Raw genomic sequence first — 14,407 nt, 5'->3', positions numbered from 1 at the left:
TTAAATAGACTTTTTAAAATTATTTTTTGGAGGGAGTCTTGCTCTGTCACCCGCGCTGCAGTGCAATGGCATGATCTCAGCTCACTGCAACCTCTGCCTCCTGGGTTCAAGAGAGTCTCCTGCCTCAGCCCCCCGAGTAGCTGGAATTACAGGCACAGGCCACCACACCCAGCTAATTTTTGTATTTTTAGTAAAGACAGGGTTTCACCATGTTGGCCAGGCTGGTCTCAAACTCTTGACCTCAGGTGATCCACCTGCTTCGCCCTCCCAAAGTGCTGGGATTATAGGCATGAGCCATTGCACCTGGCCAATGTTTAAATAGCTTTAAACTGTGACCCAGATTACCTTTTGAGTTCCATCATTACTGGGTGGGGCACTTCATCTCCCCCTTCCTGCCAGTTATCCTCTCCTACACAATGTATTTGCTGTGTATTTTCCAATAACTGCTGTTCCTTATATAAAATATCTTACAATAGAGAACAAAAGAATTGATAACTATCATTGGTCCTTTAGATGTCTTCATATAGTTGGGTAATGGGTCATAGAATTTAGCAGGATCCACAGTTTATGGGCCCACTGTGTCATGTTTTTTCTAAGACAAATAGAAAGCTGGGTCATTAGGACCAAAGCAAGTTGTTTAATCACCCAAATTATACTCCTGCAACCAACCCATTGTCAAGAAATTTAGTAGGTGTGCCCTGCTGGCCTAGAGAAGGCAGATGCTGGGCCCTGGGCTCTTAGCCTTACCACAGAGGAACAATTTAATGCCCTCTTCTGGGGATTGTGCATCTGAAAACTTAGAAATATTTAACTGTCTCCAATAATTAATAGACCTGGAACAATTCCTTGTTTAATAAAAAAAGTGCTGAGTTTTAATGAAAAAGAATGAAGCCATGTACTAAAATGTTAAGCCATGCAAAGCACTTGGAAGAAAGCCTGGCCTGCATTAAGTGTCTGTACTTATTATTCTCTACTTGAAACCTTATCAGTACTCCCTTTCCCTCTGGTCATTCTCCCGTCTTCTCTGGCCTGCTCTCTTCGCAGAAAAGAGGACTTCTATGCAGGACTACATTACCCAAATTCCCTTGCCAGCTTGAGTTTGGGGCCAGCCAATGGGAGGAAGTGCCAGGGAACCAGTAGGCGGGAGAAGAAAGACTAGGGAACTTCCTTCCTGCCCCCTCCGACTTCTGCCTCCCTCACTGGCAGCAACCCAACCCCTCCATTGCTGACCTCTGCCCACCTCCACCTGTGGTCCTTCCTCTGCTGCAGCAGTGACACTGTTTTCTTCCTTTGTTCTTCCAACCCCAGGTAAGTTAATGTCTTGCCTGTTTTGCTGGTCGTTGGATGCTTCAACATGCCATTTTTGGTTCCTTAATGCTGCCGAAATCTCTGTAAATAGGCCCTTCCCTAAAGACTACTAACTTACATCAGTGGTTGTCAACCCTTGCTGCACCAGACCACCAAGGGAGCTTTTGAAAACCACCAGTGCCTCCCCTGGCATTCCCAGAGATTATTGTAACGGGCCAGGGTGGGGCCTGGGCACTCCTATTGTCTAAGAGCTCTGCAAGTCATGAAGCGAGAGTTGACAGTCACCTGAGTGAATTCCAGCCTCCTACCAAGATCCTGACTGATAGAGCTCAGTGAATGTTACCTGCTGTGGTCATTACAACAACTACTGCCACCTTTATTTCTACTGTGCTAATATTAGTAGTTTTCCCCAGTTTACAGATAAGGAAACTTACACAGAGGTTAAGCAACTTTCTGAAAATCACATGATTTCTAAGTTAGAGTTTAATTTACTTGGCTGGAAAGCTCGTGTTCTTTATGCTTGTTCTATGATATCCTGTGAAGATCAGGTCTTCTGGGATGTTAATGTGCATATGAAACACTTGGGGATCCTGACTAAGTGGAGCTTAAGGGGAGCTTTTGAGGAAGGAGTTCAGAGGCCTGAGATTCTGCTTTCCTGGCAGCCTCCCAGGTGTCACCAATACTGCTGCTTCAATGACCTTCCTTTGAGTATCAAAGGTGTAAACAATTAGCCACTTTTTTTTTCAAACCTTCAAAAATTCTTCCCCTAGCCTCATCATTTTCATCTGATGATCTTGTGTCCTACCTCACTGAAAAAGGTCTCCAAAGAGATTCTGCCAGAGTAGCACGGTCATATCTACCCACTTTCCCACATTTCACACATACTCTACCTTCCCACCAGTAGCCATAGATGAAATATTTGTACTCACATACAGAGACATTCCATCCAGTGCACCAGATCCCATCTGCTCTTGCTTATGCAAGAGTATTTCTTCATGAATGCTCTCCAGATTGCATCATTATTCTTTCCTCCATCCTGAATTGTTTCCATCAGCATAACATGCAAATATCTTTTTTTTAATCTTAAGAAACATAGTTTGAGTTCATCCCCTGCCACCAACTTCCACTCCAGATTTCATATTTATTTTCAAGCAAATTACTCAAATTTTTTCTACAATTTTTTTTCGTCCCCAACTGCATTTTTCTCATTGTTAGACTCACTCCACCTTAATCAGCTCTCGTCAAGGTCATCAATGAGATTCACGTTGCTAAATCCATTGGGCATTTCCAGTCTTCACCTTTTCATCAGCATTTGGTACATTTATAACTCCCTCCCCCTTCATAGGGTTTCTGTGCCTTCGTCTTTAGAACACCACATTCTCTTGTTTTCTCCTCCACCTCACTAACAATTCCTCTGTCTTCCTCACTGGTTCTTCCTCTTGTCTTTGACCTCTTTGGCAAGCTCCAGGACTCAATCTTTGGTTCTCTTTTCTATCTACATTTACTTTTCTGCTAACATCCTACAGCAGCATAGCTTTAACTAGCATACATACACCAAACTTATACTTCCATCTCGGATACATCCAAACCCGTAAATCCAGCATCCTATGAAACATCTCCATTGGAATATCTAATGGACATTTCAAACATAACATGTTCAAGACTGGACTTCTGATATTCTTTCCTAAATTCATTTCACTTAGAGTTTTCCCCCATCTCAACTGATGCACCTCCATCCATCCAGTTGCTAAGGCCAAAAATCTTGAAGTAATCTTTGACTTACCTCTGTGTTTTCATGCCTTATGTCCAAGCTAACATGCATTCCTATTGACTATTCAAAATATATCCAGAATGTAGCACTTCTTACCACCTCTACTACTGCTAGCATCCTTTCCTGAGCTCCTTGCTTGAATTTTTTTCAGTAGTCTCGAAAATAATTTCTTGATTCTATACTTGTTACCTAATGAAGTCTATTTTGGAAAAGCACAGAATGACCCTTTAAAAAGGTGAGGTGATTCCTATGGCTCCATTGCTTACTATCCTGTAAAAGCTTCCATTTCACTCAGAGAATAAGCAAAGTTTTTATATCAGTTAAAGGCATCTACATAGCCCCTCACTTCTTACCCTTCCCAACTTTACTTCTCTGGCCTCATATCCTGCTTTCCTGCTTGATCATTTCTCTCCAGGCATATTGGCTTCCAGGATGTTCCTTGGACTTTCCAGGCATGCTCTTGCCTTCTTGCCTTTGCACTGGATTTCCCTTGTCCCTAGAATGTTGTTCTTTGAGTATCTGTGTGGATAGCTTTTATATTACCTTCAAGCTTTCATTCACATGTCACCTTCTCAGTGAGACTTATCCTGATTATCGTCTTTAAAATTGTGACTGTCCTCCATCCAGTAATTCTCTCTGGCTTCCCTGATTTTCATGACTCTGCCGATATATAGATATATATGTATTTGAAGTATGCAATATTCTTCTTATGCTTGATAATTATTACCTGGAGTATAAGTTTTCAGCAGAATAGGGATCCTTGGTTTTTGTTTTCTAACGTTTTTAAAGTACCCAAACAAGTGTCTGGCACATAAATATACTCAAAAAACTTGTTGGAAAAAAAAAGGACAATTGTTTGTTACAGTTTTAAGATGACAGATAATAGAATAAACTTTGTCAAGAGTTGAGGGTATAAATTTTTTAAGTGTAGTAATGAGACTCAGACATAACACACAAAAAATACAAACAAAAGTTTCACATCTTTCTAGACCTAGGTAGAGACCTAGTCATTTCTTTGGACTTCTGGCTATTTAAGAGTGCGATCCATTGACCAGTGAAAAAATTTCTAAATTTTGCCCTTGTCCAATATCTCAGTCAAAGTAAACAACTATTTCCTATTTTCTGTGCCTAACATTATTTGCCAATATTTTATAGTATGAAAAAATGTCTCATGGCATGGAATTTAGGTTATTGACAGACTGCATAGGGGAATCTAGAGATGTTCAGGTGACGTTCAGTGTTTCACTGCCCAGAGCCCTTGGGGTAATGTTCTCAAGAAGAATCAATAACTAGAAGTTAACCAAATAGCTTTGTTCTCCTCAAATGTGGACCTGGTTACTTTATCAAGGAAACAGATGTTTATTGCTTTCAGGCAGAAAATAATAAGTCAGGCAGGTTTACAAGTCCCCTTTCCATCTTGAAAGCATTTTTGTCAGCTACTTTATCCTCAGAGAAAATTACCAAATCAAGCCCTTGAAAGGTAGATGATTAGTGGGTGTCACATGCGGCATTTCATTTCTTCTTCCAGGCGGGGATATGGAGATGCTGTTGACCTCCCACTTAGGGAAAAACACATTTTTGACAGTAGAGTTGTCTCCGGGCTTTTTCCTGGAGCATAAACACCATGTAACCATATGCTACAGTAGAAAAGCAAAGGAACCTGGCATGAGGCACTCAGGAAAGCTTAGATCATAGTTTACAAACAATGATTGAATAGCTGACACTTATTATGGGGGAGAAAAGAATCTCAGGTCCTCTCCCTAAAAGGAATTTGGAAAAAGCTGAATGGGGTCACCTGGAAAGCTTTTTCATCTTTTTCGATTATCCTAATCTTTCAAAAACCTCTCTACATCTTTCAGGAAAATCCAGGGCAGAAAAATGATGGTTGTAATAAACGGTGAGCGTCTTTAAAAGTCCAAATCCCAAGTTCAGAGAGCATTCAGTAAGGTTCTTCAAACACAGAGGAATACCTGTGAATCCTCCATCTTTCAGTCATTGTAATAAAGATTTTAAAAATACGTGAGGTGACTATGAGAGACAGAGAGTTGCAAGGTCTTGTGCACCTTTTAAAGTCAGGAAAACCCAGGACCAAATAAGCCTGAGGAATCTTTATCCTCACCAGCGTGCATAGATTGGAAACAAGTGGAATGGGAATCCAAGCATGGCTTGCAGATTGAATAAATATGTGTTCTACACACAGGGTATGGTGTTTTTTGTATGGGCATACCACTTGATAAGGTCTATAGTAATCTTCAAGCTAATCTCAGAGTTGGATCAGAGCCAGCTACTAACAGTCAGCTATGCCATCTGCACCAACCATGCTGCCAGCAAAGTGAGGAGACTCATCCAGTGTTCCCTTTGTGTGTTCTGTTTATCTGTCTGTCATTTCACATGCATGGAGCATACTCCTTACAATATAGGTAACCGCTCGAAGATGATGGGAAAGCATGCGATTTGCAGATAGTGCTAGCTTTGTACTTAGGAGTGCAGGAGAGAAGAAACTATAGGTGAAATAAAATCTTTTCTTATCCATTGCTTGGTTCATGGCTGAGACCCCTGTAAAGAAAGATTAACGAGAGAAAAAGCATACAAATTTAATCTAAGTTGTACATGACACAGGAGCCTTCTTAAGGAAATGAAGACCTGAAGAAATGGATAAACCTGTGTATTTTTATGCTAAGTCTGATGAAGAAGTGGCCTTGGAAAAGAAGCATGATTAGATAAAAGTTTATGAACTAATGGTAATAAACTTGAAGAAACTTAAGGCCCGTTTGTCCATATTCTTCTCTGTGTCCCTGTACCTCCAGAGATAAAGATATTCTTGTCCTCCAGTTACAGGGTTGGTGCCTCGGGAAATAACTGCTTTGGGAGAGAAGGACCAGGGGAAGAAGAGAGTCGCCTTCCTTCTGCTGCTGTTTTGTCAAATGGCAAGGTGCCATACACAGGAGTAGCATGTCCTGAATTCCATCATTAACTGTAAGTAAAGGGCTGAGTCTTATTTTCTTTATTCTATTTGCAAAGTGGGAAGTTAAAATAATACTGTCAACACAATGAATGTAAACATCTAGTGTTGAAGGTGATTATAAATTCTACAAATGTTAGTTTCCCAAGTGACATGTAACTGTGTGGCTCACAGTAAAAGTCAGTTAGTTATAGTTGGTCATCTGATTTCCTCAGTCTTTGCTGAATCATCTCAATCATGTTTTGTTTTCTTAAGAAATTGGGTTCTCAGGTGGGGAAGGGAATCATGAGGAAATTAGACTGCACCTCTGTAGTGTAGACATTGTATGTCTATTGCCTATACTTATCTAAAGATTTTACTTTCATGAACTTCTACAAAGTTCTTCCGGGGCTACTTTGTACTTTCTTCTTCTCCATATGCCTCTAACTATGCAAATTGATGCCTCTGAATAACGTCAAGCATGGGCATTTCATTCGGTTATTGCCTCTAGAGAAGTGTACTTCCATGGATGTTTTAAAGGGCAATAGAATATTTCCATGGGTTTAAGACCTTGGGCTTCAATTTTATATACATTATTTTTAATTTTTTTTATGGTCCTCATTCATGCCCTTAAAGATCAAAATACTATTTGCCACCTGCAGGAGTGCTTATATTAGCAGAAGGGACATTAGAGACATTTGTAGAACCCAAAATGATGCCTTTCAGGAAGTATACACTCTCTTCACCAGCAAGATGTTGCCAGTAGTTTAGTGTATATAGATAGAACATTAGGAAAAGGAAGTTAAAAATAGATGAGACAAAAAATCAAATTACTTCTCCAGCAACCACTGCCATAGAACCAACCACAAATGACCAAGGTCAAGGATAGGATATAAAGTAGAAGCACACACAGAAAGAGAGGTAAATGAACAGAAGATATAGGTAAGTGGTTTCAGGCCAAGATCTTTCTTCTGAACAAGTTTCTTGTCAAGGTCTCACATCATTTAAATAATTTCCTTTTCTTTTTTTGTCTTAGTACTGATTCTTTTAAGAAGAACAGTAGTGGTTACAAAGTTGTAATTATTTGCTGAAGTTTTCTTTAAAAAATAGTGTAGAAGGCCATATTGGTGATTATAACTTCTTGTCATTAATAAGGAATATATCAACTGATCTTATAAGAGCTTTTTTTATTTTCCTGGACAGTTCTGTGGTCAGCCAGAACTTGCCACAGATAACTTGTATAGTTTTTGGTCATTTTCCCTAATACAATATAGAGGACTTTTTTTTTTGCTAGTTTGTTTGTTTGTTTCAATTTAGAAGATACTCTTTTAAAAGAATTATTATACTTTAAGTTCTGGGGTACATGTGCAGATCGTGCAGGTTTGTTACATAGGTGTACATGTGCAATGGTGGTGGTTTGCTGCATCCATCACCCCATCATCTACATTAGGAGTTTCTCCTACTGCTATCCCTCTCCAATCCCCCTACCCTCTGCTATTCATCCCCTAGCCCCCCACTTGCCAGGCCCTGGTGTGGGATGTTCCCCTCCCTGTGTCTGTGCATTCTCATTGTCAAACACCCACTTATGAGTAAGAACATGCCGTGTTTGGTTTTCTGTTCTTGTGTCAGTTTGCTGAGAATGATGGTTTCCAGTTTCATCTGTGTCCCTGCAAAACACATAAACTCATCATAAAGGATTTTTTTAAATGTGAGACAGGGTCTCTTTCTGTTGTTCAGGCTGGAGTGCAGTGGCAAAATCACAGCTCACCGCATTCTCAACCTCCTGGGCTCAAGCAGTTCTTCCATCTCAGCCTTCGATTAGCTGGGACCACAGATGTGAATCACCATGCCTGGCTAATTCTTGTATTTTAGGGGTTTCATCGTGTTGATCAAGCTAATCTTGAATTCCTAACCTCAAACGATCCACCTACCTCTGCCTCCTAAAGTGCTGGGATTTACACTTGTGAACCACTGCACCTGGCCCATAATCTTAGTAATGAAAATTTTTCTAGATGCAAGAGAGTCAATAGTGGATGCTGGAAATCTATAAAGTAACAGTAATGGTTTATATTTCTGCGGGATTACATTCTAGAGCTCTATAGAGTATCTTTCCTAATCTTCCCTCCAAAAGCTGGATATGGTTAGATATTAACCATTCTTTTTTTATAGCTGAAAAATCTTGATTAATAATGGCTTGCCTGAACATCTGAAAGCCCATTCTTTATCTGCCTTCACCTTTCTTTCTTAGGTGATAACTTGTTTTTTAGGGAAAAAAAAATTATAGAATGGAAAGTTTAATAAAGCAGCTTTTTATATCCCACTATCTCACACTGGGTCTCTTTCAGTCTCCCTTTGCTTTTTACACCTATTACTGAAGTTTCTTTCCATTTTCACCTTTTCCTTTCCGATTTGAGGACAAGGTTAAAAAGAAAGTGGTATAGGACACCTTATGTTATAGCCATGAATATTAAGATATTTCTGGGACCTAATTAAACTAAAGAGCTTTTGCACAGCAAAAGGAATAGTCATCAGAGTAAACAGACAACACACAATGTGGGAGAAAAGCGTTACAATCTATATGTCTGACAAAGGACTAATATCCAGAATCTATAACAAACTTAAATCATTAAGATAAAAACAAATCATCTCATCAAAAACTGGGCTAAGGACATGAATAGACAATTCTCAAAAGAAAATATTCAAATGGCCAAAAAACATAAAAAAATGTTCAGCATCACTAATGATCAGGGAAATGCAAATCAAAACCACGATACAATACCACCTTACTCCTGCAAGAATGGCCCTATGCGAAAAATCAAAAAACAGTAGATGTTGACGTGTATGCAGTGAACAGGGAACACTTCTACACTGGTGTTGGGAATGTAAACTAGTAAAGCCACTGTAGAAAACAGTGTGGAGATTCCTTAAAGAACTGAAAGTAGAATTATCATTTGATTCAGCAGTCCAACTACTGGATACCCAGAGGAAAAGAAGTCATTATTTGAAGAAGACACTTGCACACACATGTTTATAGAAGCATAATTCACGATAGCAAAATCATGGAAGCTACCCAAATGCCCATCAATCAATGAGTAGATAAAGAAACTGTGATAGGGGTGTGTGTGTGTGTGTGTGTGTGTGTGTGTGTGTGTGTATAAACATATATAAAATACACACACACACACACACACACACATACACACACAAACACATATATATGTTGGAATACTACCCAGCCATAAAATGGAATTAACAGCATTTGCAGTGCTCTGGATGAGATTGGAGACTATTAGTCTAAGTAAAATAAGTCAGAAATGGAAAACCAAGCATTGTATGTTCTCACTGTTAGGTGGGAGCTAAGCTATAAGGATGCAAAGGTATAAGAATAATACAATGGATTTTGGGGACATGGGGTAAAGGGTGGGAGTGGAGTGAGAGAGAATGACTAAAAATATGGTGAAGTGTATAATGCTCAGGTGATTGGTGCACCAAAATCTCACAAATCACCGCTAAAGATCTTAGGTAACCAAATACTACCTGTACCCCAATAACTTATGGAAAAAAAATCCCCTTAGAAAAGATATTTATTGGATTTTGTAAATCTGGAAAAAACATTTTTTAAGGAAAGTTAACACTACCAACGTTGGTTAAAGAGAACATACAACATTTATATAAGTAAACATGATAGAAGGGGAAAAATTTTTTAAATATTGTCCAAAATTATTGCTGTTTAGTGTTACAGATGAATTCTTTCAGTCTCTGGCAGATAAATAACAGAATATATGTAGTGTCTTAAAATACAGGGACAAAAAATAGAAGTGTGATGTTAAAACTTGACCAAGTATCACACAAAAGGAAACTTCAGGCAAATCTCACTGAAGAACATTGATGCAATTGACCAACAGCAATGTGAAAGTTTTAAACAGTTTACATTAACTTTTATGTGAATACCCAAGTTATAAAAGCAAAAAGGTTTATTATTATAAAGCTTTTTATCACTCTGAATTCATAGGGTTGATTATTATGTAGCCAGGCTTTATGAACCATGAGGTTGCTTAGGCGATTAACACAACATGAAGGAGGGGACCCTAGATCACAATTGCAGTCACATATTAGAGAATTGAAAACAAAACAAAACAAAACAAAACCATGATTCAAACAGAAAAACTAGTTGCCAGTGGGTCAAAGCTTTTCACAGTTTGCCTTATAATTCTTAAGTTAAACTGACCCAGAAGCCTACAAAAGAAAGCATAAGGAAAGTCTGTCTTTTTTTTTTTTAATTGCATTTTAGGTTTTGGGGTACATGTGAAGAACATGCAAGATTGTTGCATAGGTACACACATGGCAGTGTGGTTTGCTGCCTTCCTTCCCCTCACCTGTATCTGTCATTTCTCCCCATGCTATCTCTTCCCACCTCCCCACCCCTCCGTCCCTCCCCCATTTCCCCTCAACGGACCCCACTGTGTAGTGCTCCCCTCCCTGTGTCCATGTGTTCTCATTGTTCAACACCTGCCTATGAGTGAGAACATGTGATGTTTGATTTTCTGTTCTTGTGTCAGTTTGCTGAGAATGATGGTTTCCAGGTTCATCCATGTTCTTACAAAGGACATGAACTCATCGTTTTTGATGGCTGCATAATATTCCATGGTGTATATGTACCACATTTTCCCTATCCAGTCTATCATCGATAGGCATTTGGGTTGGTTCCAGGTCTTTGCTATTGTAAACAGTGCTGCAATGAACATTCGTGTGCATGTGTCCTTATAGTAGAATGATTTATAATCCTTTGGATATATACCCAGTAATGGGATTGCTGGGTCAAATGGGATTTCTATTTTTAGGTCATTGTCTTCTTAATCGCAAACTGTAGGTCCACCATCTCTGGCACAAAAATTGTTCACATTCTTTACATGGCAATTGTTCACTTTGGGAAGCTTTAATTTGTGACTTATTTTTAGTAGTTGGAGGTCTTGGTTTCCATTCTGTAACTGCCATTGGGGACATTGTGACAGGGATTTTCCTTCACCTTCTCAAAATGAATGACTGCCGACTTGCTTGAGGATGAGTTTAAAAACTGATACACGTTTCTTTTTTCTCCTATAATGTAACCTCCAAGTTATTTGGCTTCATAAGACAGTAGGGACTCTTCTCTCTTTAATTTCTGGTAGACAGTTTAACCCAGGATTAAACAAAATTAATCCATAAAAGATTAAATTACAGGGCTGCTTGGTACAATTAATAGGTGAATATGCTCTTTGATTCTCTAACATGGAAACAGAGAATGGCAGATTTCTACAACTTTGTCATAGAACTTGTTCTTCAAAGAGTACAACTGTTCAATAAAATGTACTTTGGAAAACCCTAGAAATATTCCAGTAAAAGTTAAGAACAGTAGCAGCATGTTGGATATCTCTATTTTTAATTATTATTTCTGAAGGGCTGGTACAATACAACAAAATAAGGGATTTAATGATTCAGTGATTTTTAAAAAAAGATAACATTTTCATTTGAAGTTTATACTTTTTCTCTTACTAAATGCAAATGAATGAACTAAAACACTATTAAAATTTATAAAAGAAATGCAAAAGAACATTACTATAACATACACCCTGTCCTATAACAGATTACAAAGTAAAACAAAAACTTTAAAACTCCCTTTCTGACCTTCAGATGAGCCGTTGTTTTAAAAGAGAAAAATGTAAAAATCAACTTTTGATCTGGTGAAGACTTGTTAAAATTTTCACAAAATGATTTTTCCGGTGTTCATATACCCATTTGGTGGACTCTGTCATATCATGGATTTAAGTCTGCCAAGTTCAACATCATACTCTTTATTAAAAATCTCTTTTCTGGCTAAGAGTAAGCACTTATTAGAATTCTTCATTTTCATCACCAGCACTAGCTATGGTTTATTTCTCCCATAAGAGCCATTTTTCAAAAATATATGAAGTTTTTATCACTTAAGAACAGCTACTGCTCATGAAAGAGAAGAACAGAGTTAAGATGAGCCACTTCCAGGATAAAAAGAAACCAGCTCACTGTTCATGAGTAGCGGTATTGGGACAGCTTCCACATATCAGCCCATTAGTTTTTACAATTAAAATCCATGCCACCACAAAACTGCACATCACTCTATGGCATGAACCCTTGAGGTTGCCTCTGAAGAATACAAATTGTGTTATTAAATCCCTGAATGCCAAGGGTCCACTGAACTACAAATAAAAACCGTGATAATACTTACCAACAAGAAGGTTAGGTTTATCATTTTTACATAGTCTAAAAAAATTTCACTCTAGGTCATTTAGAATTATTTTAGCTAAAAATATCACACATCATGTATTGTTTTTGCCACCTGTTAAAAAGCGTGTGTAATATCTGAAATTTGTGAGTGATTGTGTACGCTACTAATGTAAGTGCATTCAGCAATGAATAATGCATGGGCATCTTCAAAATAATAGTGCGTGGCAGATTATAGATCATCTAACGTTAAATCATTCATCTGCTTTACTGCCTTTACATCATAGGGTTATGAGTCTCTTTTAACAAATTAGGAAACATAGACACTAAGAAGTTAACTGGCCTTTTTAGGGCTTCATGGGAAATTGCTGAGATGGAGAATCAAAGATCAAAAATTCTAAGCTTCAACCATTTCCTCTGTTCTTTAGATTTCCGTTTCCTGATTAGAAATTTTTCTAACTTTAGCTTATTAAATATTCTCAATATGCTACTGAGATATATTTAAAGCAGAAGCAATATGCAGATATACATACAGAAGTAAGAAGGTAGCAAATCATTAAAGGTCATTCGAAGTGCCTGCAGGTTGCATGTAATTATTGCATGGGGAAAGAGAATCTCCCTTAGCCTTGGAGATCTTAACTGAGACCCAAAATACTGAAGCAAATCACCCATTGGAACTGAATGCTTCATTTATTTGGGAGGCAATTCAGAGCAAGCAGAATGAAGCCTGTAGAAGGTGTTAATAATCAGCCTATCACTGTAAGTCATTAGTTACCAGGCCCACTGATAACTGCCCTACCCAAAGGTAAGAAAACTTAGATATGTATTAAGTAATTCCCATTTTTCATTGTTGAAGATGTTGATAGAACTTCCGTGTTTTGCTCCTCACTACCTGTCCTATTTGAGCTTAACATGTTCCAGTGGCCAGAAGTAGCTCTCAAAGTGACATGGAGATGAGAAGCTGTGTTTGATGTATGAACTTGCAGATGTATGTGGGAACAGTGAAAGCAGGATGTAGGTGGTCAGCAAAGGCATCAGCTATAAATCACCTCTGGTACTACCCACATTCACTTATGTCCCAAGTTGAGTTAAATTTGTCTCATTAGAAATTCTTCAAAGTCATGGCCAGATAAAATTTTTTTTTAAAGACTCAGAAAAATGGTTAAAGTGATTATCTGTAGTTTTTATGCTGCAGCTGACTTCAAGATCATTATTTATATTGATCCACTTCCTCTGTCATGCTTTTCTTGAGTTCTCTTACTCTCAGGTGCTGGAGGCTTTTGCCAGGGAAGTAACTTGTACTCACATTTCTGAAAATGTTTCCCCACCTTTTCATTTCAACTTTTGTCAAGCTTAGTTACTGCAACTACCCATCCATCATTATTACTGGGCATAGAGCACCAAGACACATTCCTATTAAATCCTCTGATTTTTTTTCCCTTGCACTTATTATGTAACAGCAACAGTGTCTTCTCATGATAGTCACATACTTCAGTCAATATAATTATTTTCTTTCTTTGTCTCTTGTTCTAGTCCCAAGGAACTAGGCAGTACCAGTAGCTTTGGTTTTAGTGAAACCCATATCCTGCTTCCCTGGTATAAATCTTCCTTTCCAGCAATAGAACTTATGATCCAACAGAGCCTGATGTAAAGATAGAAAGCACAAATTACCCAAGTGGGCCACTGAAAATGGTGATAAGAATAGCCACTCTTTGTTTTGTGATCTCGTTTTCTGTCTATAAGCAACATAAACTATATAATACGTATCGATTCAAAGTGTATTCTATATTCCAAAGGACAGCAGCACCATAACTATGCATGCTGTTATACCCAAGTTGGATGGCTATTAAAAGCCATCTCAGACACATGGAAGGAAGGGAACCAAGATGGCTGAAAGGGAGTGTCTCCAGAGTGCAGCTTCCATTGAGTTAGACACAGAACCAGAGCAATATCTGCGTCTCTGAGCAAGGTACCAAGTCTGTTCCAAAAGGACTGGTTGAACAGTGTGATTAACCCCAAAAAAGGGGGTGAAAGCAGCCCAAAGAGGGTGAGCCAAGGCAAGGTGGGGCACTGCCCCACCTGTAAAGTGTATCTGGCACAGAGGATCAGGGGCATCACGTCCTCGGTACTCTAAATCACATACAGCACTA

The 14,407-nt window shown here is 38.6% G+C and overlaps 1 long non-coding RNA gene across 1 annotated transcript in view; it reads left to right on the top strand.

Annotated features, from left to right (window-relative positions):
* Positions 1-1,184: 1,184 nt before the first annotated feature.
* Positions 1,185-14,407, top strand: part of LOC141580835 (uncharacterized) — a 114,719-nt gene continuing 101,496 nt past the window's right edge. The window contains exons 1-2 of the long non-coding RNA XR_012513209.1: positions 1,185-1,308; positions 5,912-6,055. This is a non-coding gene — a long non-coding RNA (uncharacterized LOC141580835). The remainder of the gene's footprint in view (positions 1,309-5,911; positions 6,056-14,407) is intronic.

This window comes from Saimiri boliviensis, chromosome 13 (assembly GCF_048565385.1).
Source record: "Saimiri boliviensis isolate mSaiBol1 chromosome 13, mSaiBol1.pri, whole genome shotgun sequence".
NCBI classification, from domain to species: Eukaryota; Metazoa; Chordata; class Mammalia; order Primates; family Cebidae; genus Saimiri; species Saimiri boliviensis.
Note: the sequence above shows the minus strand (reverse complement) of the source record. Positions and strands in the feature narration are given on the sequence as shown.